This window comes from Gorilla gorilla, chromosome 14, assembly GCF_029281585.2.
Source record: "Gorilla gorilla gorilla isolate KB3781 chromosome 14, NHGRI_mGorGor1-v2.1_pri, whole genome shotgun sequence".
NCBI lineage: Eukaryota > Metazoa > Chordata > Mammalia > Primates > Hominidae > Gorilla > Gorilla gorilla.
In genome coordinates this window covers 120,915,232-120,942,755 of record NC_073238.2, presented here as the reverse complement: position 1 = coordinate 120,942,755, position 27,524 = coordinate 120,915,232, and positions in this window count along the sequence as shown.

Sequence of the window (27,524 nt, the reverse complement as noted above, 5' to 3'; positions counted from 1 at the left end):
TGGTCCAAAACTTCTATACATGAAACCTTGATCTTCCTTACACACTTACGTTTGGAATTCAGTTGTAGTAATCACAGCATAGTTTTTCTAATTTGTACCTTGGCCCATAAAGGGAACTCCCATTTATAAAACCATCAGATCTTGTGGCTTTCCTCTGCATTAGCTAAATTAAATATCTCTTCTCATGCACTATGAGCATTCACTGAAAAAGTGAAAAAAAGTTTTGAGCACTTTTCTCTCATATATTTGCTACACATAGGCTATGACATAATTCATGATCTACACATCCGTGTATTCACCCAATTATGAAGCAAAAGGTATGCAAGCATGTCCTGAGAAAATTGTCAATCTTTTGCCTTAAATGCTATTGGCCTCATGTGACTTTCAACAATATTATGTAAATGGGAAAATATGCAGTAGTTCCCTCTGCTTTCTCTCCGAGCATATTTATCATTAACTTTGTTACTGGGTCTTTGTGTTTCTCCTTAGTTACATTTTTTTTTTCCTGTTTTTGGAGAAAACTGCAAATTTGAAGGATGTCTGTAATTTGGGTCTCTTTTCTGCTTTTAGCAAATGAGTCGGTTTCATACAGATATGCATCATTTTATATTGGTTCTGCAAAACCTTGGCTGGCTTACTCAAGATGTCACTCTGAATTTATTTCTCCTTTGAAAATAGCAAGAAAAGTTTCAGTGATTTCATGTCTTTCTTTTAAATGTCTCTTAGTAGGTAACATACTAAGTAGTGGGGTAAAGATATGATTCCACAGAAATTCCCACTCCTTAATCTCTCTTTCCTTTTAGCTGTTTTTATAAAATCCCACCTGTTGATTTACTTGTACTAGTACATTGAAATTTATACTTCATATTCCCACTGGAATTTATTCACCTTTTATGCTTATGACATTTTTTTAGTTATAAAACCGATGTTTCTACTTCTATTGGTACTTGTCAACTTTAGTTTAAGCCACTGATACACTCAATAAATACATTTCCATAGTAACAATTAAATGCAAGTCTGAAAAATATAAAATTTATATGCTAATGGTATGAGATGTTAAGATGAGATTATGTGCTTATAATAATGCAACATTAGTTGAGATAATTTAAGTGAGGCCATTTTTGTAGTATATGTGCCATATACGTGTGTGTGTGTGTGTGTGTGTGTGTGTATGTGTGAATGTAGCTGTTAAAAATGTGCTCATTCTAAAGAACATAAAAGGATTTTTGAAAGAATGATAATCATTGTTGCATTGATTTAGATTTGGGAAGTATATACGTATGAAATAGCCTTTTCCTCTGCATCTGCCAAACCACCGGCAAATATTTTTCTCAGGCTGAAGGTGTCTGTGGTCACCATGCCAGAAGCAGCCACCAGTGTCCTGTTTTCTTTCCCCTATCAGCTGTCATTTTCAGTTGATTGCTCTTCACACCGATTCCTTTACTTCCTTCTAAACTTCTATTCTTTATCACTCAATGAAAACTCAAGAGATAGTTAGCTATCTGAACTCATAAGTCTTATCTCATATAACAAGAGAGAGTATGCTATAACTAACAAGTACAGCAAACCTTGCATGAGGCATGCACCACATATGCTTTGTGCCTGCCCTTTTATTTATGATGCTCAAAGCCTATGTAACTTTCTGTCAAATGCCTGATTTAATTTCAGTTACCTTTGCTGGAAAGCTGAATTCCAGGAAATTTGAGTGCCACTCTCTATTTGTGAAAACGTTCATACCTAACATCCAACTGTTATTCTGCCAAACTTACCCTTCATTCAAGTATTTACTTCTCAAAAAACTATACTGCTTACCATTGTTTTACAAGTATTAGCTCATTTCACTCCCAGAATAAGCCTATGAAATAGGTACTAATATTTTGACCATTTTACAGGTGAGGAAACTGAGGCATAAAGATAGTAATTAATTTGTGCAAGTTCATACATGTAGTAAATGAAAGAACAAAGATTTGAACCCAGACACTGACTACAGAGTACATTTTTAAAAAACTATTATTTAATGTCATGTTTATTTTGCAGACTTTTTTGGAGGGTATATACTTATACAAGTAAATGAGCAAAAAAATGAGGAAAATTATATAAATGTATCAGTCACTAAAATTCATTGAGGTATAGGACATGAATCATAATAAATATGACACAAGTAACTGGAGAAATGTAGAGTTGGAAGGGACTGAGGATTAGGGAAAGTTTTGGAGTCTGTGAAGGGCCGTTGGCGTTGCACGGGATTTGACGTCTTATGCAAGGGTGATGATAAAGCTAAGAGCCACTGTTAGGACGTATATTGGACGATCTTATTTCCCCTATTTTTTCATTAATAAAATAATGACCTGCTTAGAGGCTGTCAGCCAACACACACACACCAGTTTCTAAATGCACAAGTGGGAAATCTGTTGTTAGCTGATAATGTGTTCCCACTACTGTTGCATTTGAGCTAGCAAACATCACAGCTCCATCTTGGGATCCACAGCAACACAATAAATGCCTTTACCCCCAATAATTGAAATAGCTTGTAATAGCAAAAAGCCTCATTTTCTAAATATTTAAAAATTCAACTTCAGAATTGTTAAATTGACAACATTTCTCTTTTGATAAGCATCCTTTGTTTAAATATATGTTTGTATGTGTGTGTTTGTGCCTATTGATTGCAGAAAGACTCTGAAAGAAACTGTTAGGAACCAATGCAACCTATTATAGAAAACAGTTTTGACTATAATAAAATCCCATTAATGGAAACCCCAAAAGATAATTTTTATTTTACCAGCTTGATTTTTTTGCATGAAAATCAAATCAGGAGATCAATTTCTTATAGGTTGCTATTAAAATGATTCTAAAAAATGATTGTGAGTAGATATGTCTAGTGTGTCATTGGTTGCATGAGCTAGAAATTCAGAGAAGTCTGGGCTAGAAATATGAAATGAGTTGCCCCTGGTACGTAAATGGTATTTTGAGCCATGTGAATGGATTAGATAATTCAGAAGGAATGCTGCCAGGTGACCCCACTTCATAAGTCAGATTGAACCAATCCTCCAGTGTTAAGTGGACTGGCTCAAAATGGGTCTACCTTTAAGGAAATATCACTGTCATTGACTTCAAAATGTGTAATTTTCATCCCAAGTAAATAAGGATCATAGAATATTTAAAAGTTTGCTAAGTGCTTAACATTCTGAAAATGGCTAATATTTACAGTGACTCAAGAGCTGGAATTGCTCATAATGAGGGGCAGATAATCAAAAACTCACTCATTTTCATTTTTAAAACCACATTGCCAATAAAATTTGTAATCTAAGTGGTGTTTAAATTTTCAAGTCAGTTCTATAACTAAATTATAAACTTCTAAATGTGTTTACATATTGCATAACACTTGTGATATTTATACCTGTGGAGAAAATGAAGCTCAGAATTTACCTACAAACGTAATAATATACGTGAATGTGCTTTCAATATGACAAAGTGCTGTGCAAAGGTATTCTTATTAGCACTTTACTCATAGTTTAGAGCATCTCCCTAAAGCCCTTTGGGAAAAGTCATTCTGATTATTCATATTAAAATGTCCTTTTGTGGTAGACAGCATGTCATCTGTTGACTGTACAAGATCAACAGTGTATTTATATAGAGTTCTTTGTAGTTAGTGAAAAAAAAGGATCACTTGTCTAAAGAGCACTTGAACCCTGCTGAGCAATAAATGAAAAACAAGGTGAGACCTTGCTGTTCTGAGAACAGCGTGCGGGAGAAGAAAGCACAGGCGTGCATTAGAAGCCAGGTGCATGGAGATTCTGCAGTGGGATGCAGTGTCGCCCAGTGGGGTCTGTACCCTTTTCCTGCCTCCACACTGTTCACCTGTGAGACACTCCCAGTGGCAGCAGCATCACTCATTATGAACCTTGGCACTCAATGCTGTGATTGTGCAGAGTGGCAGAGGTGCTGGGGGAATCATTGATGTGAGAAGACTGCCTTGCTCTGGGTGCCAGCCTATATTTTAAAGTGTGAAGGCAAACTTGTCTCCCTGTTTTTTTTTTTTTTGTTGTTGTTGTTGTTTTTGTCTCTGCTGCATTGCTGTTCAAATTTGAAATGCTTTTAGCTTGGAATTCAAGTTAGCCACATGGCCCCAAATGTTGGAAAGATAAGCCTGCCTTCTTCTTGAACTAGGGAAAATAGTCTGAGCTTTGTATAAATGTGGGCTATGGCCCAAAGAGAGGTCAGGTTAGACTGAGGGCAGAAATAAAAATTAAAATAGATATTTTTTAATGAACAAGGCCAAGGAGAGGCTAGGTTCTAATGACTGGGTGGATATGTCTAGTGCTGAGGAAAAGGAGAATGATGTGTACCCTGAAAAGCCCGTAACCCATGGCATACTTGATTTTCTGCATTCTGTGTGTGGCAAAGCCTTAGAACTAAGAAAGGGTTTGAGGGAGATTCAGATGTTATTTCTGTAGGTCCCAGGAAGCCATCTTAGGATATCTGCCAGGTGGTGGCAGGAAGTGGAGAAAGCCTGAGATTTGTTCAAACTTCTGAGAAATTCTCGTGTCTACCAGGGGATGCTGAAAAAAATTCACAGGAGACCAACTCACTCCACCAGCTAAATCGGTTTGGAGGCACTGAAATCTAATAAAAAACACATCTGAGTATCCAATCCTGGACCCACTGCCAGGAAGAGAAGAGACCTTGGTAAGCCGTCCTCTATTACCCTTCAATTTTCTAATCTAAAATGGGAGTAATACCCATTCCTTCTTACTTTGTGAACATGTTGTGTAGATTAACATGATGGAGTTTGAAAGGTGTTATTTAAATATAATATGTCATTAAAGTATTATCATTCTAGTTGCTGGTGATTATCTAGAAAGCTTTAAATCACCTGGCTATTTCCGGGATTCAATTTTCATTGTCGGGTGCTATTTCTCCTTTCAAAGACATAATATTTCTTTGTCACATAGCAGAGACTTTGCAGTTTTGAGTTTTGGACTTGTGATTACAATTCTATGTTTCACTTGAATGCATTCAGAATTGGGGTGGCAGAGTTTTAGATACAGGTTGTGGAATAATTTGAAACAGACTATATAGGGCATCTTAAAATGAGTTTTCGCCTTGTCTGCAAATTTTTATTTTGGGAGGACAAGGTAAAAAATTTGGTCAAGTCCAATTTAAAGTATCACATCATCATTTAGCTAGGGGTATGGTGAAATATGAAAATCCAGAGATTTGCAACATAGAAATTCCATATGCCTGGCATATGTCTGCCTACATTTTCCCCATTGGTCTATTTATTTCCCAACTTTTTATATTGCATGCCATTTCCCAGAAGCTCTCTTTTCTCTACTGTTTTCTTTACAAATATTTCTCATTCAGCAACTCTGACCCAGATCCACTTTTTTTTTTTTTTTGCCACAAAGCTGTATCTACAGTCAGTAGAAACCCCCATAGTCAAGGCTGTATAAAAGTCTTTGTAGTCCATGTGACGCGAATGTTGCTTTTTCTAAACTTCTGTTGCCTTTTGACCCCTGTATAATCAATACTGAATTGTTTTCACTTTAACTTATTTGGTGGTTGAAAGAAATGTGATTGAATGTCTGTTTACTTCCTGGGACAAGATATTTCTAGCTTGTTATACAAGTCAGTGGTTAACGGAACGTGAGGTAGCAGATGAAGTTGGGATGGAAAATGATAGCACAGTCTTTACTGGGAGTTTCAGAAAGTGTTTTTAATAGTAAAATTTTAGAATAGTCTGAAGATTTTTTCCTTTAATTTTACAATTTTACTATTACATTCTTGACAAAGAATCAGAAGAATATTCCCACTTTTTGACTTTAATATCCACAGCTGCCATTCCTAAAAGTATCACTGTATGGCCTTCAAAGATGCCAGCTACTTTTCTCCCTCCTGGAATCTTTAATACATCTTGAAACTCTAGTCACTTTCTTATCGTTTGTGAGGACATAATGACTTGCTCAGCAGATGTATAACTTATTAACTTTGAAAGAGTTCTGCCTTAAAAGTGTTACTTTTGTGGTTCTGCTGCTGTGTCTATGTACTTGTTGACAATTTACAACTAATGAATTTATTTAGGAAGCAAGAAATCTCAAAAATGATTACTTTTCACTACTATATACTTTTGCCTTTTCATTTTAAACATACTTATGCATTCTTTCTTTTTTTTTTTTAATTATACTTTAAGTTTTAGGGTACATGTGCACATTGTGCAGGTTAGTTACATATGTATACATGTGCCATGCTGGTGCGCTGCACCCACTAACTCATCATCTAGCGTCAGGTATATCTCCCAATACTATCCCTCCCCCCTCCCCCCACCCCACCACAGTCCCCAGAGTGTGATATTCCCCTTCCTGTGTCCATGTGATCTCATTGTTCAATTCCCACCTATGAGTGAGAATATGTGGTGTTTGGTTTTTTGTTCTTGCGATAGTTTACTGAGAATGATGATTTCCAATTTCATCCATGTCCCTACAAAGGACATGAACTCATCATTTTTTATGGCTGCATAGTATTCCATGGTGTATATGTGCCACATTTTCTTAATCCAGTCTATCATTGTTGGACATTTGGGTTGGTTCCAAGTCTTTGCTATTGTGAATAATGCCGCAATAAACATACGTGTGCGTGTGTCTTTATAGCAGCATGATTTATAGTCTTTTGGGTATATACCCAGTAATGGGATGGCTGGGTCAAATGGTATTTCTTGTTCTAGATCCCTGAGGAATCACCACACTGTCTTCCACAATGGTTGAACTAGTTTACAGTCCCACCAACAGTGTAAAAGTGTTCCTATTTCTCCACATCCTCTCCAGCACCTGTTGTTTCCTGACTTTTTAATGATTGCCATTCTAAATGGTGTGAGATGGTACCTCATTGTGGTTTTCATTTGCATTTCTCTGACGGCCAGTGATGATGAGCATTTTTTCATGTGTTTTTTGGTTGCATAAATGTCTTCTTTTGAGAAGTGTCTATTCATGTCCTTCACCCACTTTTTGATGGGGTTGTTTGTTTTTTTCTTGTAAATTTGTTTGAGTTCATTGTAGATTCTGGATATTAGCCCTTTGTCAGATGAGTAGGTTGTGAAAATTTTCTCCCATTTTGTAGGTTGCCTGTTCACTCTGATGGTAGTTTCTTTTGCTGTGCAGAAGCTCTTTAGTTTAATTAGATCCCATTTGTCAATTTTGTCTTTTGTTGCCATTGCTTTTGGTGTTTTGGACATGAAGTCCTTGCCCATGCCTATGTCCTGAATGGTAATGCCTAGGTTTTCTTCTAGGGTTTTTATGGTTTTAGGTCTAACATGTAAGTCTTTAATCCATCTTGAATTGATTTTTGTATAAGGTGTAAGGAAGGGATCCAGTTTCAGCTTTCTACATATGGCTAGCCAGTTTTCCCAGCACCATTTATTAAATAGGGAATCCTTTCCCCAGTGCTTGTTTTTCTCAGGTTTGTCAAAGATCAGATAGTTGTAGATATGCGGCGTTATTTCTAAGGGCTCTGCTCTGTTCCATTGATCTATATCTCTGTTTTGGTACCAGTACCATGCTGTTTTGGTTACTGTAGCCTTGTAGTATAGTTTGAAGTCAGGTAGTGTGATGCCTCCAGGTTTGTTCTTTTGGCTTAGGATTGCCTTGGCGATGTGGGCTCTTTTTTGGTTCCATATGAACTTTAAAGTAGTTTTTTCCAATTCTGTGAAGAAAGTCATTGGTAGCTTGATGGGGATGGCATTGAATCTGTAAATTACCTTGGGCAGTATGGCCATTTTCACGATATTGATTCTTCCTATCCATGAGCATGGAATGTTCTTCCATTTGTTTGTATCCTATTTTATTTCCTTGAGCAGTGGTTTGTAGTTCTCCTTGAAGAGGTCCTTCACATCCCTTGTAAGTTGGATTCCTAAGTATTTTATTCTCTTTGAAGCAATTGTGAATGGGAGTTCACTCGTGATTTGGTTCTCTGTTTGTCTGTTGTTGGTGTATAAGAATGCTTGTGATTTTTGTACATTGATTTTGTATCCTGAGACTTTGCTGAAGTTGCATATCAGCTTAAGGAGATTTTGGGCTGAGACAATGGGGTTTTCTAGATATACAATCATGTTGTCTGCAAACAGGGACAATTTGACTTCCTCTTTTCCTAATTTAATACCCTTTATTTCCTTCGACTGCCTAATTGCCCTGGCCAGAACTTCCAACACTATGTTGAATAGGAGTGGTGAGAGAGGGCATTCCTGTCTTGTGCCAGTTTTCAAAGGGAATGCTTCCAGTTTTTGCCCATTCAGTATGATATTGGCTGTGGGTTTGTCATAGATAGCTCTTATTATTTTGAGATATGTCCCATCAATACCTAATTTATTGAGAGTTTTTAGCATGAAGGGTTGTTGAATTTTGTCAAAGGCTTTTTCTGCATCTATTGAGATAATCATGTGGTTTTTGTCTTTGGCTCTGTTTATATGCTGGATTACATTTATTGATTTGCGTATATTGAACCAGCCTTGCATCCCAGGGATGAAGCTCACTTGATCATGGTGGATAAGCTTTTTGATGTGCTGCTGGATTTGTTTTGCCAGTATTTTATTGAGGATTTTTGCATCAATGTTCATCAAGGATATTGGTCTAAAATTCTCTTTTTTGTTTGCGTCTCTGCCCAGCTTTGGTATCAGAATGATGCTGGCCTCATAAAATGAGTTAGGTAGGATTCCCTCTTTTTCTATTGATTGGAATAGTTTCAGAAGGAATGGTACCAGTTCCTCCTTGTACCTCTGGTAGAATTCGGCTGTGAATCCATCTGGTCCTGGACTCTTTTTGGTTGGTAAGCTATTGATTATTGCCACAATTTCAGATCCTGTTATTGGTCTATTCAGAGATTCAACTTCTTCCTGGTTTAGTCTTGGGAGAGTGTATGTGTCGAGGAATGTATGCATTTCTTCTAGATTTTCTAGTTTATTTGCGTAGAGGTGTTTGTAGTATTCTCTGATGGTAGTTTGTATTTCTGTGGGATCAGTGGTGATATCCCCTTTATCATTTTTTATTGTGTCTATTTGATTCTTCTCTCTTTTTTTCTTTATTAGTCTTGCTAGCGGTCTATCAATTTTGTTGATCCTTTCAAAAAACCAGCTCCTGGATTCATTAATTTTTTGAAGGGTTTTTTGTGTCTCTATTTCCTTCAGTTCTGCTCTGATTTTAGTTATTTCTTGCCTTCTGCTAGCTTTTGAATGTGTTTGCTCTTGCTTTTCTAGTTCTTTTAATTGTGATGTTAGGGTGTCAATTTTGGATCTTTCCTGGTTTCTCTTGTGGGCATTTAGTGCTATAAATTTCCCTCTACACACTAATTTGAATGTGTCCCAGAGATTCTGGTATGTTGTGTCTTTGTTCTCGTTGGTTTCAACGAACATCTTTATTTCTGCCTTCATTTCGTTATGTATCCAGTAGTCATTCAGGAGCGGGTTGTTCAGTTTCCATGTAGTTGAGCGGTTTTGAGTGAGATTCTTAATCCTGAGTTCTAGTTTGATTGCACTGTGGTCTGAGAGATAGTTTTTTATAATCTCTGTTCTTTTACATTTGCTGAGGAGAGCTTTACTTCCAAGTATGTGGTCAATTTTGGAATAGGTGTGGTGTGGTGATGAAAAAAATGTATATTCTGTTGATTTGGGTGGAGAGTTCTGTAGATGTCTATTAGGTCCGCTTGGTGCAGAGCTGAGTTCAATTCCTGGGTATCCTTGTTGACTTTCTGTCTCGTTGATCTGTCTAATGTTGACAGTGGGGTGTTAAAGTCTCCCATTATTAATGTGTGGGAGTCTAAGTCTCTTTGTAGGTCACTCAGGACTTGCTTTATGAATCTGGGTGCTCCTGTATTGGGTGCATATATATTTAGGATAGTTAGCTCTTTTTGTTGAATTGATCCCTTTGCCATTATGTAATGGCCTTCTTTGTGTCTTTTGATCTTTGTTGGTTTAAAGTCTGTTTTATCAGAGACTAGGATTGCAACCCCTGCCTTTTTTTGTTTTCCATTTGCTTGGTAGATCTTCCTCCATCCTTTTATTTTGAGCCTATGTGTGTCTCTGCACGTGAGATGGGTTTCCTGAATATAGCACACTGATGGGTCTTGACTCTTTATCCAATTTGCCAGTCTGTGTCTTTTAACTGGAGCATTTAGTCCATTTACATTTAAAGTTAATATTGTTATGTGTGAATTTGATCCTGTCATTATGATGTTAGCTGGTGATTTTGCTCGTTAGTTGATGCAGTGTCTTCCTAGTCTCGATGGTCTTTACATTTTGGCATGATTTTGCAGCGGCTGGTACCAGTTGTTCCTTTCCATGTTTAGTGCTTCCTTCAGGAGCTCTTTTAGGGCAGGCCTGGTGGTGACAAAATCTCTCAGCATTTGCTTTTCTGTAAAGTATTTTATTTCTCCTTCACTTATGAAGCTTAGATATGAAATTCTGGGTTGAAAATTCTTCTCTTTAAGAATGTTGAATATTGGCCCCCACTCTCTTCTGGCTTGTAGGGTTTCTGCCGAGAGATCTGCTGTTAGTCTGATGGGCTTCCCTTTGAGGGTAACCCAACCTTTCTGTCTGGCTGCCCTTAACATTTTTTCCTTCATTTCAACTTTGGTGAATCTGACAATTATGTGTCTTGGAGTTGCTCTTCTTGAGGAGTATCTTTGTGGCATTCTCTGTATTTCCTGAATCTGAACGTTGGCCTGCCTTGCTAGATCAGGGAAGTTCTCCTGGATAATATCCTGCAGAGTGTTTTCCAACTTGGTTCCATTCTTCCCATCACTGTCAGGTACGCCAGTCAGACGTAGATTTGGTCTTTTCACATAGTCCCATATTTCTTGGAGGCTTTGCTCATTTCTTTTTATTCTTTTTTCTCTAAACTTCCCTTCTCGCTTCATTTCATTCATTTCATCTTCCATTGCTGATACTCTTTCTTCCAGTTGATTGCATTGGCTCCTGAGGCTTCTGCATTCTTCACGTAGTTCTCGAGCCTTGGTTTTCAGCCCCATCAGCTCCTTTAAGCACTTCTCTGTATTGGTTATTCTAGTTATACATTCTTCTAAATTTTTTTCAAAGTTTTCAACTTCTTTGACTTTGGTTTGAATATCCTCCCATAGCTCAGAGTAATATGATCATCTGAAGCCTTCTTCTCTCAGCTCGTCAAAGTCATTCTCCATCCAGCTTTGTTCTGTTGCTGGTGAGGAACTGCGTTCCTTTGGAGGAGGAGAGGCACTCTGCGTTTTAGAGTTTCCAGTTTTTCTGTTCTGTTTTTTCCCCATCTTTGTGGTTTTATCTACTTTTAGTCTTTGATTATGGTGATGTACAGATGGGTTTTTGGTGTGGATGTCCTTTCTGTTTGTTAGTTTTCCTTCTAACAGACAGGACTCTCAGCTGCAGGTCTGTTGGAATACCCTGCCATGCGAGGTGTCAGTGTGCCCCTGCTGGGGGGTGCCTCCCAGTTAGGCTGCTCGGGGGTCAGGGGTCAGGGACCCACTTGAGGAGGCAGTCTGTCCGTTCTCAGATATCCAGCTGCGTGCTGGGAGAACCACTGCTCTCTTCAAAGCTGTCAGACAGGGACATGTAAGTCTGCAGAGGTTACTGCTGTCTTTTTGTTTGTCTGTGCCCTGCCCCCAGAGGTGGAGCCTACAGAGGCAGGCAGGCCTCCTTGAGCTGTGGTGGGCTCCATCCAGTTCGAGCTTCCCAGCTGCTTTGTTTACCTAAGCAAGCCTGGGCAATGGCGGGCGCCCCTCCCCCAGCCTCGCTGCTGCCTTGCAGTTTGATCTCAGACTGCTGTGCTAGCAATCAGCGAGACTCCGTGGGCGTAGGACCCTCCGAGCCATGTGCGGGATATAATCTTGTGGTGCACTGTTTTTTAAGCCGGTCCGAAAAGCGCAATATTCAGGTGGGAGTGACCCGATTATCCAGGTGCGTCCGTCATCCCTTTCTTTGACTAGGAAAGGGAACTCCCTGACCCCTTACACTTCCCAAGTGAGGCAATGCCTCGCCCTGCTTCGGCTCACGCACGGTGCGTGCACCCACTGGCCTGCGCCCACTGTCTGGCACTCCCTAGTGAGATGAACCTGGTACCTCAGATGGAAATGCAGAAATCACCCGTCTTCTGAGTCGCTCACGCTGGGAGCTGTAGACCGGAGCTGTTCCTATTCGGCCATCTTGGCTCCTCCCCCCATTCTTTCTTTAAGTAGAGCTCTCACTCTATTAATAACTTTACATATAAATCACTCTAAAGAAGGTTTTCCACTGTAAGTTTTCCATTAAAAATTATTCTAGCTTTCTGTGCTAATTAGGGTAAAAGAAAAAGAGAATCAGGTTTTAGTAGATATCGAGAGTGCTGTTGCTTAGACAGTGCTTGAGACAGACAGTGCTCTGTACAAACAAAGCAAATGGTGAAGGATTATGTTAAGCACTGTACAATTGCACCCTCTTCTTATCTGTTGGGCAGGGCCTTCCTATCGGGTGGAATTGTGGGCCTGGGCATTAGGGAGCATTCTCACTCTGCTTCTCACATGAACAATGGGGAACTACGATACATGCTCTCTCCCTCTGTAGCTCACTTTTGTTTTCTACCCTGGTATTCACGTTCCTACCATGCCAAAGTTTTCAGTTTCTACTGTGAGTAGAAAAGAAGAAAGCTGAGTATTACAGCTATTGTTGAAAGGTTTAAAATGGCTTATAGAGATTAATTTGAAATGACACTGTGGAGCTCAACAATTCATGACGGCTATTTTCATTTATTTGACAATTTTGCATGCTTCTTGCATGAAAAGTCTTCCTTGGGGAATGACCCTGTTTTATTGATCGTTATTCTAAATGAAATAAATGTCGAAGCACATGATGAGTGGACTCTAACTGAAGTGTAAATTACTATGCCAGGAACGTTTCCAGTAAACAATTACTGGTGAATAATCAAGAAATGCAAGCTTATAAATGATGCAATATTCAATCAGTAAATACTTTCCCATCATTCCTTTGCAAACCATTTTCTTTTCCATGTGGAAATACCATGTCAATGAATTAACACTCACTATTTGATTTAATTGGCATGCTCGCTTACCAACTGTTGCTCATAAATTAGGATTCATGGAACATTTCTGAAATCCTGTCAAACTCTCCATTTTTAGCAGGCAAGAGTTTTTTGAGGCAAACTCAAATGCTCAGTTTACTATGTGAGTTGAGACACAGAAAAGCTGGTGTAGTGTCATGCCAGCTGCTGTGGGCTGCTATTTATTAGAAAATTGTGAGGATATGTGTGCTTCTAAAACTGTCTTTTCTCTTTTTAAAATATACCGTTGTTTAAAAAAGAAGTACTTTATACTCTCAGTGTGAACGCTTTGTCATCTTAATATGTGACAACCTATAAAATAACTAAACCTACACCATTTCTCTTGCACGTCCTTGAATCTCACCTCACTTCTTTCTCTTCCACATTCTCTATTCAAAATATGGATTTTAAAATATGGATTCCAAAATAACTTAGTTACCCACTATTTTATCACAATAGCCCACCAATAAGTTATGTTTTGTTTGTTCCTTCTAGCTGAAATGCTAAGACCTAAATATTTTTAAAAGTGTCACTCAGTTTTTTTTTTATTTCCACTTGATGCCAAATATCTAGATACCTGGTATTAGATATACAATCTGAATGAGTGACACAAGTTTTCATTGCATGTGGACATCAAGGTTGGAGGGAGGGAGGGAGAGTGAGAGCGCACTTGTCTATGGGGATGCCAGCCCCTCTGCATGTTATTCTTAGAGGCCTCATCTTGTTCAAGCAAATTACCTCATCGCTTTCTTGGCTTCCTGTCTGTTCTTTTCTATCTCTTTGATGTATTTTATTATTGTTTTTGGAATCACTGAATGATCAATCAATTAACAAATTCTGGTTGCTTATTCAACCTCTATAAAATGCATAGCACAGTAGAAATCTGTAAAATGAGGGAATCCTGACCTGGTGAAGTTTATATTTTTATAATACAATTATTGAAACATCAAATAACTCAATAACATGAAAACACTGCATATTTATAAATGCAAAAGAGTGTAACTTAAGCCGAATACGTAAACACAAATATGGAAGAAGTTTGGTTTAAAATTTTTTTTTGAGTTGCAGATTACAGTAATCGTTGGTGAAAGGTAGCTGAACAGTTACTTAGGGTGAAATTGAATTTTCAGTCCCTAGAAGTTGGATTGAATTATTGTTATTCAGAGGGAAAAAAAGACAAAGGGACTGAAGTATTTTTAATTCTTTTCTTTGCTAGAGTGTGAAAGTAAAGTCTATAAAAGTATTGGTCATGTTCATTATCTGATCCAGTAATACAAGGGTCATTTACCAGTTTGCTTAATGTCTGTAGCCATGGAATTGGATAGAACTATCAGTACTTTTCTCTTGTTACTGTTAGGAGTCCAGAAAGAAGTATGATTTGTTGTTATTGTTGACTATCTGTTCTGAGAATCTTAACACAGCAAAATGGAGTGAAAGGTATACAGTGCCAGTGAACCAATCCTTTGGGCACCAGGTTTCTGGGTTTTGTTTTTAATATTAGGTTGTTGCAAAAGGTTTAATGCAGTTCTTGCCATTAAACTTGCCATTAAACTTTTCAAAGCCCTTCCCTCTTTCCTGTTTTCCCATCCTCCCTCCCTTTCTCTCTCCTTCCCATTCGCCCTCCTTTTTTCTCTCTCCCTCCCTCCCCCTCTTTCCTTTCTCCCTTCTTCCTTCCTTCTTCCTTTTCTTCTTCCCTCCCTCCTTCCCTCTTTCTCTTTCCTTCTCTTCCATTCATTTATTCACAAATGAGGCGGGGCAAAACTCATCACTGAATACCACCTCTAGCCCTTCCTTCCACATCCCTCAGCCTATTTTCACAATCAATTTCAGTAGGAACAAAAGCGTTGACAAGTTGCCAATTGGGTACTTATTTTCAACAAGGGAAATTTTGTGATAATTTCGTTCTCTAAGTTAAATAGAGTGCTCATTTTATCTTGCCTAATGTGTATGATGTCTTAAGTCTAAGAAATATATCTCATGTGTTTGTGGTACTTGTCTTGCAATTTGAAAACATTTTATGGCTCAGTCTTTCCTTAAAGGACAGAGCAAGTTATTTTTAGCTGTCAGCAGCAATCTATATTGTAATACTTTCAGATACAGTAGTCTCAGCTCTTTCCTAACCTCTCTTATCATAGTGGTAGAAGTTGTTAGACACTGAATATATTGCTGGGCAGAGGAGTGGAATTTCCTTGCCTGATGACCTCAACAGTCAGCAGGATTGTCACCTCACCGACTTCCCTGGAAGTAGGAAAATGTCCTGGATGAAATCTAAGGGGCCCCTTTTCTTTGACATTGGGGGTACATCTACTTAAGAAAGTGAAATCCGGTCAGAACTTATACTTATGATCAGTCTGTCTTCTTCATTTGGGACCAAACACTTATCTCTTGTGTAAATTATAATGAAAATGATAAAGGTGGCTATTCTCTCTCTCTCTCTCTCTCTCTCTCTCTCTCTCTCTCTCTCTATATATATATATATATATATATATATGTCCAATTATATTTCTGTAGGCCCAGTCCTGTAATCCTAAACACCTTAGCTGAGACACTATAAACAAGATTGTAATTTCTGACAGATCAAAGTCTGTTAAAGAGTGGTTCACGATGAAGACCCTAAAACATGCTTAGGACTCTGTTTCCTTTCCAACGATCTCTTGTCCAGAAAGTAATGTCAACGCTTTGAATATCTACCAAAACTGGTGGTTTTGTCAGTACTGAGAAAACAGAATCTATCATCTATCCACCTGTCTGTCTATCTCTCTCTCTCTATCATCTCACACATTTGTAAACGGTGAATCCGCCTGATCATTCTTATTTAACCAAATGAACAGTAAAAAACACATCACAAAATAAGTGGATACATGTTTTTATTTTCCAAGAATAATGTATAAATTTCTTCCTATAAAGTGGGAGAAATAAATTTCCTAAATTAAATATATATCATCTCTAATGCTGTGAAATATGAGGTCAGCCCATTCGTCGAGGAAAATGCTGTGTTGTGTTAGTACAATAATTTTGATAGCTTAGATTTGATCATATGTGACCGTAGGACAACTGTCCAGCTTTGTGACATCCTTGTTAACTTTTTCATTCAAAGGGACAGAGTTGTTGGCTGGTGGATTATGGTACAAATAGAAGCATACAGAGAAATGAAGTGAAAAAACAAAACAAAACACCTGAGGATTAATAGATCTCAGAGGCAACAGACAATTGACTCTGCAGTTTACTTTCTTTTGTGTTTCTTCTGACCTTTCTTCTAACCACATTGTGCAAAAGAGTGAAGAATCGTTGATAGGACATAAATGAAAAGCTTCATAAAATAAATAAGTTTGAAGGAGGATTTACAGGAGTTTTTCAGTAGCAGGAGGTGACTCTTCTAACAGCAGAACATTTTAGATATTCTTTGAGTTACAAGACTATAGAGACGTACAGATAATCTTTGTTTTAAAAAGCTGTGGGATATCCCTTTTAGTTAAAGGAAAATAATGCATGCCATTATTGACAATCCCAACCCTTACATTTTATAGCAGAGTAAATATATTTATAATTTGAGAAATATTATCTTTTCCCATTCAGAGGGGGTGAGTTATGAGACCTTAAAGTTTGAATTACGTGAAAATGAAAAATTGATTTCTTCATTATTTCTTTCTTTTAGTTTCTCCTAAAATGCAAGTGGATTATAGGGTAGGGAGTTATTGGTAAAAGAAGGCATAAATAAACTCTTTGAAAGCTATCTCCTCACAGTTTGAGGTCAAACAGCAGCACGTGGCCTTCAACTACATTGTGCTGGTTCATACCACAAGGAATTGTCCCTGGGGTTCATAAATTTTTTATTATCGTGGTACTGACTGCCCCTATTCAATTTTTACTTAATTTTCTGTGGAGACATGTATTTCTATATATCTATAGCTATCAATGTACATAGCTATATGTTGGAATATATATATTCCACAATGAAATTTTGACCTTCATTATCATTCTTCATTCAATTTTACCAGTACTTGGTAACACAACCGATTGGTATTTCATTTTACGGCTGGAGAAAATCCAAACAACTTTCAGACTCACCAGGAAAGCCCCAGCTTAATGCTTATTGTTAATGAACACTCCTGTGCACCTGGTTTTATGGTTGGTAAGAAATCATTTCTCTCAAGGGTCCAATTTCTGTAAACCTCCTTCAAAGTAGTAAGAAGATAGTATATCGACAAAACTCAAGTTACTCCAAATATTTGGTCTAGAATTTGCTTTTGAAATCCAGAGGATATTAGAAGTAAGAATTTGAAATCCCCTGGGTACAATTGGTTACTATTAAATCTGTGAATGTTTGAAAAGGGTTTAATTCAGATAAAAATCCTTAAATTCATATCACAGACTTAACCTTAAAAGGTTAACTGAATTACACCATGTCCTTGACCATTTGAAAAACAAAGTGCATTCTTAAAGAGTTTTTTAAAAAACAAAATTTAATAATGATAACATCTTCTATTTGGAGTGGGGATTTCAAAAAGCGATAGTTTGAATTTAGTGTAGAGCTTTATTCTCTCAAGTTGATTAAAAAGTGCTTCTTTCAGTGGCAGATGAAGCTCAGCTAGAGAAGTACAGAAGAGAAAATAGCTCTTGGCCCAGCATGTCCCAGAAACCAACTGTTCTCATTTTAAAAGGAAGTTTTGTGGTCTTTGGTTCAAATTAATGCCCCATAGGTAGGGGCTTAGATTTGCTTTATTTTTGGTTAAATACAACTATCAAGTTTGAAATACAAAAAAATTCCTGAGAAAAACTTGTAAAATCCTTTGGGCAGCGCTGCTCAAGTGAATCAGAAGCAGATGGGTTCAAATTTCTCTGAAAACACATGGTTCTGTGTGTGTGAAAGGGTAATGTGGAACTTTGCTGAACCCCAAACTTAAGCTGTGTGGCTTCAGGACAGAGCTTCAGATGTGTGAGAGGCTCCTCTGTGGAGTTTTGTTTCCTCATCCCTTATAGAGACCCTCATTAGGAAGGTCTGGTTAATATTTCTATGTTTGAGGGGAAAAGCATGGTGTGAATTTATTTTTCGTGCCAAAAGTGGTCTTGGTGACCACCACAAAAATTTTGGATTAACCAATGTTGTGCCCTATCTTTCCGGTGGTGAACTATTTCCTGCTACATCGAGCCATTTGGTTTTCCAGGGATTTTGCAGTTGACAAAATGAAAGACACGATTTGTTCAATGGGCCTGTTTCTTATTCTGTCATGAAATGAATGAGCTATGCTTGACTACAAAGGCTGGTTATGATTCAAAGATGGGTGAGAATAATGTTTCAGATGTAAGACGGTTGTCTTCAACTTATTTTACTATTAAATCAGTAAACAAGCAGTGCAGAAACAAATAGAGGAATAGACAAAAGTGAGTGTATGCCACTCTAAGATGTTCTTTTCCCTCGTCTTTCTTAAAGAAAGTGGTCATGAAGTTTGTGGTTCCTCTGGCTTTTGAAGAGGGAAAAATTCCAGAGAAGAAACAGGAACTTGCTGCTTTTCATAGTCACCTGATGGGCACGGAGGGGCACAGCCCACACCAGCCATCAGTGGTCCATCTTATTCTCACATATGAACATTCCTGCTGTGTCACAGTTACCTATTTCACATTTTATTTCCTCCTGTGTTAAGGAATCTACCCAAGGTCTCTGTGTAGCAGGTTCTTCCTTGTTCTACCAGGGTTTAGATTACATTTTTAGAAAATAAAAATAAGTTTCTTTCCAGATTTAAATCTCTAATATACCTGAAATTATGTCATACTATGCCCCCTGAAAGCCTCTCAGTCAAAAATCATGACATTCGCTCACACAGAGGCAGATAAACATGTTCCAGGAGCAAGCGACATTTGCATTTCTAAACAAGCTGGCAAAATGTGATTCACTGAATTCTGAGTATGTTTTCAACCGGAATGTCTCACTGGAAGGATAACGACACTTGGTTAATTTGGCATAGAAGAGGAATGAGGTGCTCCACAGAAGAAATTTTCCAGATACTGAAAGTATCAACACTTTTTCTTTTAATTATCTTTAGGAAAGGTTTTTCTGAATGCATTTAATGCTTCTGTAGCATCTTTAGTAGATGGAGCACAGCTTGGTTTTTAACTTGCCAAGGTCATGGTTACAAATATAGTGAAAACCTGAACATCTATGGAAATTATTCAGTTATCTCATTAGTCTGGTGAAACAGAATACAGAACTCAAGCTGGGCATGGTGGCATGGGCCTATGCCTGCGGTTCCAGCTACTTCGGAGGTGAAGGTGGGCAGATCACTTGAACCCAGGAGTTCAAGATTACAGTGTGCTACGATCATGCCACTGCATTCCAGTCTGAGCGACAGAGCAAGACCCTGTCTCAAAGAAGAAAGAAAGAGACTCAGAAACTCATTCTAAGTTTTTCTTTGTGGTTTCAGCAAAAGTTCTTCTGCCCATTTTGAGGAAGAATGAAAATGTTTATTAGGAAGAATGAAAATGTTTATTTTCTTCTCCAGGGAGGAGAAACTGGTGTTTGTGTTTGCTATGGTTTGGGTGTTTGCTGTGGTTTGCATGTTTGTCCTCAAAACCTCCTGTTGAAATGTGATCCCCAGTGTTGGAGGTGGGGCTTAATGGAAGACATTTGGGTTGTGGGGGCAGATCCTTCATGAATAGATTAATGCCCTCCTGGGGAGGGCGTACTTAGTGGGTTCTAGCTCTATTTGTTCTTGGGAAAGTTTCCCTGACAGCTGCGTGTTACCAAGAGCCTGGTCCCTTCCTTCTGCCTGCAGCTTCCTCTCTCACCCTGTGATCTCCACACATGCCAGCTCCCTACCACCTTCCTCCATGAGTGGAAGCAGCCTGAGGCTTTTACCAGTCACCCAATCTTCCAGTCAGCAGAATATTGAGTCAAATAAGCCTCTTTTTCTTTATAAATTACTCAGTCTCAGATGTTCTTCTGTAGCAACACAAAAAGACTAAGTGTTTCTAAGGTTATTTATTAGAAATATAACATCATTCAACTAGATTAGCTCCTAAGATGCTCTATCTCCAAATACAGTCACATTGGCGATTAGAGCTTCCACATATGGACTTGAGGGGGCGGGCACAATTCGACCCATAAAAGAACTGCATTAGAAAGTCTGGAACCCCAGAGAAGGAAAGCTCTTATAGCCCTTCTCCAGCACAGGAAGTGCTGGATCAACAGGAACTCTGTGCAAGGCACAGTGCAAATGTCCAGAGGTTATGTGGGTGGAAGAATGATCCACAGTAGAGTGCAGGCATTACTCGTGATGGCCACAGCTGTCAGGCAAGTGAATAGGTGTAACCCTGATGGCCGCCAAGCATTGTGCGGGTGGGATCAGGGTTCTGATTACCCTTTGAGCTCTTGAAAGAATCAATATTGTGAAAATGACCATACTGCCCGAGGCAATCTACAGATTCAATGCAATTTCTATCTAAATACCTACATCATCTTTCACAGACTTAGAAAAAAAAAAAAAAACCTAAAATTCATATGGAACCAAAAGAGTTCAAATAGCCAAAGCAATCTTAAGCAAAAAGAACAAGTCTGCAGGTATCACATTACCTGACTTCAAATTATACTACAAGGCTATAGTAACCAAAACAGCATGATACTTGTTTAAAAGTAGATACGTAGACCAATGAAACAGAATACAGAACCCAGAAATAAAGCCAAATACTTGCAACCAACTGGTTTTCAACAAATCGTACAAAAACATAAATTGAGGAAAGGACACCCTATTCAATAAATGGTGCTGGGAAAACTGGCTAGCCCTGTGTAGAAGAATGAAACTAGATCCCTATCTCTCATCATATACAAAAATCAAATCAAGATGGATTAAATGCTTAAATGTAAGAGCTGAAACCATAAAAATCCTAGAAGAAAACCTAAGAAAAACTCTTCTGGACATTGCCCTAGGCAAAAAGTTAGTGATTAAGACCCCATAGCAAATGTGACACAAATAAAAATAATTAAATGGGACCATATTAAACTAAAAAGCTTCTGCACAGCAAAAGAAATAATAATCAGAGTGAACAAACAACCCACAGAATGGGAAAAAAATATTAACAAACTGTGCATCTGACAAAGGACTAATATCCAGAATGTACAAGAAACTCAAATCAGCAAGAAAAGGACAAATAATCCCATTAAAAAAGTGGGCGAATACCATGAATAGACACTCCTCAAAAGAAGATTATCAAATGGCCAAAAAATATGAAAAAATGCTCTTTACTAATTCTCAGGGACATGCAAATTAAAACCACAATGAGATACCACCTTACCACAGCCAGAATAACCATTATTAAAAGGTCAAAAAAAACAATAGATGTCAGCATGGATGTGGTGAAATAGAACTCTTAGACATTTCTGGTGGGAATGTATATTAGCACAACTTCTATGGAAAACTGAATGGAGAATTCTCAAAGAACTAAAAATAGATCTACCATTTGATCCAACAATCCCACTACTAGCTATCTACCCAAAGGAAAATAAGTTTTTCTATCAAAAAGACACCTGCATGCAAATGTTTATCACAACAGAATTCACAATTGCAAAGATATGGAACCAACCTAAGTGCCCAGCGACCAATGAGTGGATAAAGAAAATGTAGTCTATATGTATACACCATGGAATACTACTCAGCTATTAAAAAGAATGGAATAATAATTTTTTGCGGCAATTTGGAAGGAGCTGGAGGCCATTAATATAAGTGAAGTAACTCAGGAATGGAAAACCAAATACCGTATGTTCTCAGTTATAAATGAGCACTAAGCTATGGATATGCAATGGCATAGACAGTGATAAAATGGACATTGGAGACTCAGAGGGGGAAGGGAGGGAAAGCGTTGAAATATACAAACTATATATTGGGTACAACGTACACTACTCAGGTGATGGGTGCATTAAAATCTCAAACTTCACCAGTATACAATTCATCCGTGTAACCAAAACCCGCTTGTACCTCAAATTAAAATTAAATTTAAATTTAAAAAATTATTTTTTTAAAAAAAACCTTAGAAGCTGTAGAAACTCCAATTTTGCATTTGAATGTGGTTGTGCTTTTGGGGGCCACTGAGGTATGTAGAACTTTTTACTTGGAAAGTACATGTCCATCAAAGAGTGTCATTGTAAAGATCTACTAGAAACTCTTACTGCATTCTCCTGCTTCTGTTATGCTGCCTTGTTTTACACAAAATTTTCTCTCATTAAGGGAAAAGATAGTTTAGTGTTTTTTTGTGGAGTGAATCAGGTGGATTTAAGTACTGAACAATTTTTTTTCATTTAGGTTTTTAAACATGTAACATTTGGCACAAAATTGAAAAAAATTTGCTAGAAGGTTAATCTAGGTATTCGCTAATAAATTAGAATTTAGAAAAAACTTTCTCATTTATAACCAATCTTAGAGCATATATGTTTATTTGTTTGCTTATTTATTTATTTATTTTATTTTATTTTCAGACAAAGTCTCACTCTGTCACCCAGGCTGGAGTGCAGTGGTGTGATCTTGGTTCACTGCAACCTCCGCCTCCCGAGTTCAAGCAATTCTCGTGCCTCAGCCTCCCGAGTAGCTGGGAATACAGGGACATGCCACCACGCCCAGCTAATTTTGTTGTATTTTTAGTAGACACAGGGTTTCACCATGTTGGCCAGGCTGGTCTCAAACTCATCACCTCAGGTGATCCACCCACCTTAGCCTCCCAAAGTGCTGGGACTACAGGCATGAGCCACCGTGCCTGGCAGGAGCATATATGTTTTAAATACTTTTTACAGTAGTTGTTTAGGTTGAGCATGCAGGACATTTCCGTATATACTTTTCTACTTGTCAGCTCATTTAGTGTGCTGGCCAGTCATATGTAAATTTGTCTGTCCAACTGGAGCAGGGCTGTGGAGAGTAGGAGGTGCCAATTAAGTCTAAACTCTCTCTTGATATTCCTCACCACCTCCTCTATTGAAATGAAATGGCTTCAGACTTCAGTGTCTAACATTGAGTCATTGATTCCACTGTCTGTTTTTTCTTTTAAATTTTTAATACCTCTGAAGCCTTTGAATAATAAACTAATGATTTTCCCAAGAATGTTTTCATAGAAATTCTACAAAAGACTGGGTTGGAGGCAATCTAGGAATGTAAAAGTGAATAAAAGCGACACTAACTAGATACATACTATTTTTGTGGTGGTGGCTCTCCTAACAGAGCACCACACAATTTTCTTGCCAGATTCATTTTTTTCTGCAAAACCCACTGACGGATATTTTTGGTGTACCAATTTCTACCTAACAATACTGAGCCTCGCCCTAGTTGGTCCTTGTACATTTCAGTCTTACCAGTTCAGCTAGTACCTCCTTACTAAGAATCAGTTGCTTTTTGGTATCCTCCACATTTGGTAAAGCTAGTTGTACTTGGTTTGTAATTAAACAATATAATTAAGTAGGACATAAAATGATGAAAAACCAGTGCAGAAAGAAAGAGCATTGTTGTTATGCAAATTAAGTTGAATGCTTTACAACAATTAAGTAAAAACTTGTTACTAAAAATAATTCTTGCCAATTCATTGTAGACAAGTTAAATAAAAAAGGAAAGTCATAAAAGTCTAGAAAGATTCTGCATTTAGATGTCTTCATAACTATCTTTGCAATCTCACTTAACTTTAAAGAAATGGAAACCTCTAAATCACAGGTGGTGTGTTAAAGGGAGTTCTGAGTGAGAAAGGTGATGTTGGATTCCATCCAGAGGATCCATATTCAGAGAAGGAGTCTTGGCCCTACATTCATTGACTGGCAAATGAATATGCATTTGTATGCTTTTAGTTACAATGGTTAGAATGTGTCGTCTTCTTTTCCTTTTTTTTTTTTTTTTTTTTTTTTTGAGACGGAGTTTCGCTCTTGTTGCCCAGGCTGGAGGGCAATGGCACGATCTCGGCTCACACAATCTCCACTGTGTTCAAGCGATTCTCCTACCTCAGCCTCCCTAGTAGCTGGGATTACAGGCATGTGCCATCAGACCCGGCTAATTTTGTATTTTAGTAGAGATGGGGTTTCTCCATGTTGGTCAGGCTGGTCTTGAACTCCCGACCTCAGGTGTTCCGCCCGCCTTGGCCTCTCAAAGTGCTGGGATTACAGGCGTGAGCCACCATGCCCGTTCTGAATGTGTCGTTTTCATCCTACTCTTTTTAAATCAACTTCTTCCATTAACTCACCAAGTGCAGGTGCCAATCATATTAGGTAGGAGTGCTTCTTCTGTATAAAACATACCTATATTGTTTAAGCAAGAGGGACAGTTTTTGTGTAAGAGGACATTAGGAAAATTCAAAACTATATTGTTAGTCTGGAATTACTGGCTAAAATTTAGTAAAGTTACAAAAACAATGGCATAATTACAGGATAACAAAAACTGGCTTCCTAACTCTGCAGCTGAATATTTGCCAAAAATATGAAATCTTGGGTAAAATATGTTATGGGCAAAGAGGCACAAAGGTGCGTGGTAGTTGGGGAAGCAAGGAGATTTGATCAAAGGGGTAGCTCATATTGGCTGTGAGATAATATATAAATAATTCTACAGGCATAATAGATGATTCTGTAGGACATAGGAAATAACTGAAAACATCCCTAATGAATTTACAAAAAGGCTGATTTCAGTTCAATTTAAGGGCATATGTATGAAAGCATGAAAGCTGTTGGGGAATGTACAGACTTATGAGATATTAAATCACTAAAGAAATTCTGCATCGGGAGTTTTTGACCGATTTTTCTTCCATGCATCCCTTTTGGCATACTCTTTTCAAAATAATATTATTAAATGCATAAAATAAAATACTTAGCATTTCAAAAAAAACAAATCCTCTTTTAAAATAATTATAAAAATAATTTTAAAAGGCACATTTTGACATAGTATATAAGCTTCATTGTACATACACTAAATAGCAACGTCTGATAGTGGGTCTATTTGATGAGCAAAATGAATATTTAGAGATGTCAGATATGAAAATATAGGTAATTTCAATTGATGACAAGTATCAGGTAGTGCTACTACAACTTTGGCTCGTTGTTTAGATTCATCATTGAAGGAAGTGAAAAGAAAGGCATAATTTTGTATTTTCCCATAAAATTTCCTGCATTTCCTGAATTCCATCCATTGTATAGACTACATTAGGGCTTATATGATTCTGTAAATTACCATGAAATGTTTTGATTGACAATAACTAATTAGAGGCATTCAGAAGATTCATTAATATATATAGAGATAATAATATATACTTTTTTTACCTTTAAGTTTTCAGAGAATCTCAGGAGAGAGTGCTTATGAGACACTTTCTCTTTCTAAACATACATTTGTAAAATGTTGAAATTTTTACAATGAGCATGTATTATTATAAGAAGAAAATACATTTTAAAAACATTGGTTTCTAATAGAAATAAAAGAAAGGAAGGAAGGAGGCAGGGAGGGAGGGAGAGAGGGAGGAAGGAAGGAAGGAAGGAAGGAAGGAAGGAAAGGAAGGAAGGAAGGGAGGGACAGAGGGAGGGAGGGAGGGAGGGAAAAGGCAAAACAAAAGACACAGCCTGCCTTTCCATCAACAGAGAAATGGTTAACTCAATTACAATCATTTCTACCTATAGAATACTGAATGTGTTTGATAAGATTTAAAAAAAACTTAATGATGTATACATATTCACTGAGTGCTACAGTTGAGGTTTTTGTGCTTTATTGTATGTACATTATACATCAATAAAAAAGTTAAGGACAATCAAACTTTGATGAAAAAACTTCAGAAGAGAGCAACAGGGATGGCAGGGGATCTGGGAAATGAAACCAGATGTAAAAAGACAAGAAGAACTAGAGAAATTTTATTAGAAAGGGAGAAGAACCAAGGTTTACAGGATGGTTTACAAAAATAATTGAAAGGTTGTCTTGCAGAACAGGTGGAAAAAATTAATGTTGAAGACCCAGGCAAACATATTGCAACGTAAAAATGACAATTTATGTTAAGTCGGTTTTCTATCGAAGTAATGATGATATAATGAAATAACAAGAAGTATATATTTGGTCCTCATCTTCAGTTCCTGGCAAAGAGCTCCTAGAATCCTTGTAATTTCTCCATGATAGGGGTGAGAGGAGCATCTTTTGCTGGAATATTTGGTCTTAATCTCCAGTTAATGGTACAAGAGCTTCTAACACCTTTGGAATCTCCAGAGTGATAAGTGTCTTTTTTGTGTGCTGAGATGACTGGTGGCTGGGGGCCCCTAGATAGCTGCGAGATGGGAACTGGCTGTTAAAAGAACCAGCCCTGTGAGTAGAGGGTTAAACCTCTCAGCCCCATCCCTGGACCTCTGGAGAGGGCAGAGGGGCTGGGGATTGAGTCCCATCACCAAAGGCCAATGACTTAATCAATCTTTTCTACTTAGTGGAACCTCTATACAACCCCCAAAATGACGGGGTTTGGAGAGCGTTCAGTTTGGTGAACACACTGAGGTGCTGGGAGGGAGCAGTCCAGAGAGGGTATGGAAGATCTGCGGCACTTTCTCACAGACTTTTTCTGTGCATCTCTTTTTTTGGCTGATCTTTGAGTTGGGTCCTTCACAATAAACTGGTAAATGTAAATAAAAGTGATTTCCTGTGTTCTGTGAGCTGTTAATAGCAAATTACTGAACCTGAGGAGGGAGTTGTGGGAAGCCCCTGGCATCACCACCTGTCCGTCAGAAGTACAGGTAGCCCAGACTTCCACTTGGCGTCTGAAATTGGGGAAAATGGGTGGGACTGACCCCTTAACCTGTGGGATCTGTGCTAATTCCAGGTAGTTTGTCTTAGAACTGAATTAAATTTTTGAATACCCAGATGGTGTCCAGAGAGTTAGAGAATTGGTTATTTGTGTGGAAGAACCTCACACATTGGATGTCAGAAGGGTTGGGAGTATAAACATGTCATGGTAATAATCAAGTATTCAAGGAGAGGCCAGAAACTAAGAGTAACAAGTTTCCAATGATCCCTTTAGATGGAGAGAATCACTACGATTCTTTTCAGTTCTAGCAATCTCTGGTTCTTTGGTGATTGGCGTGAACGGTAAGAAATGTTACCGGGGACTTTGTTTTCTTGAAAAACCTCAAGGTACCCTCGGTATTTGAATCACAGTTTGAGGTGTGAAAGAGCATTATAGTAACACACCTCTGACTCCCAGGCTTATGAAGAAAGTCAGCAATAGCTATCTTGAAGTCTTGCAGATAGCAATCTTTAAATAAATATGTATTAAAGTGTGAATATAAAATAAATCTGTAAAATTCGAGGAAATTCAGTAAAGCTTGATAGTCATCATTACGCATTCAGGAATTACCAAGCATTTGAACATATAATTCTAATAATTGATAAAATCCAGTGGTATAATCATTGTATCATAATCGTAATTAAAGGCTGAAAATGTTGCCTGAATGTTCATACCAGCAAAGAGTTTCCAAAATTTTAGGCTAGATAT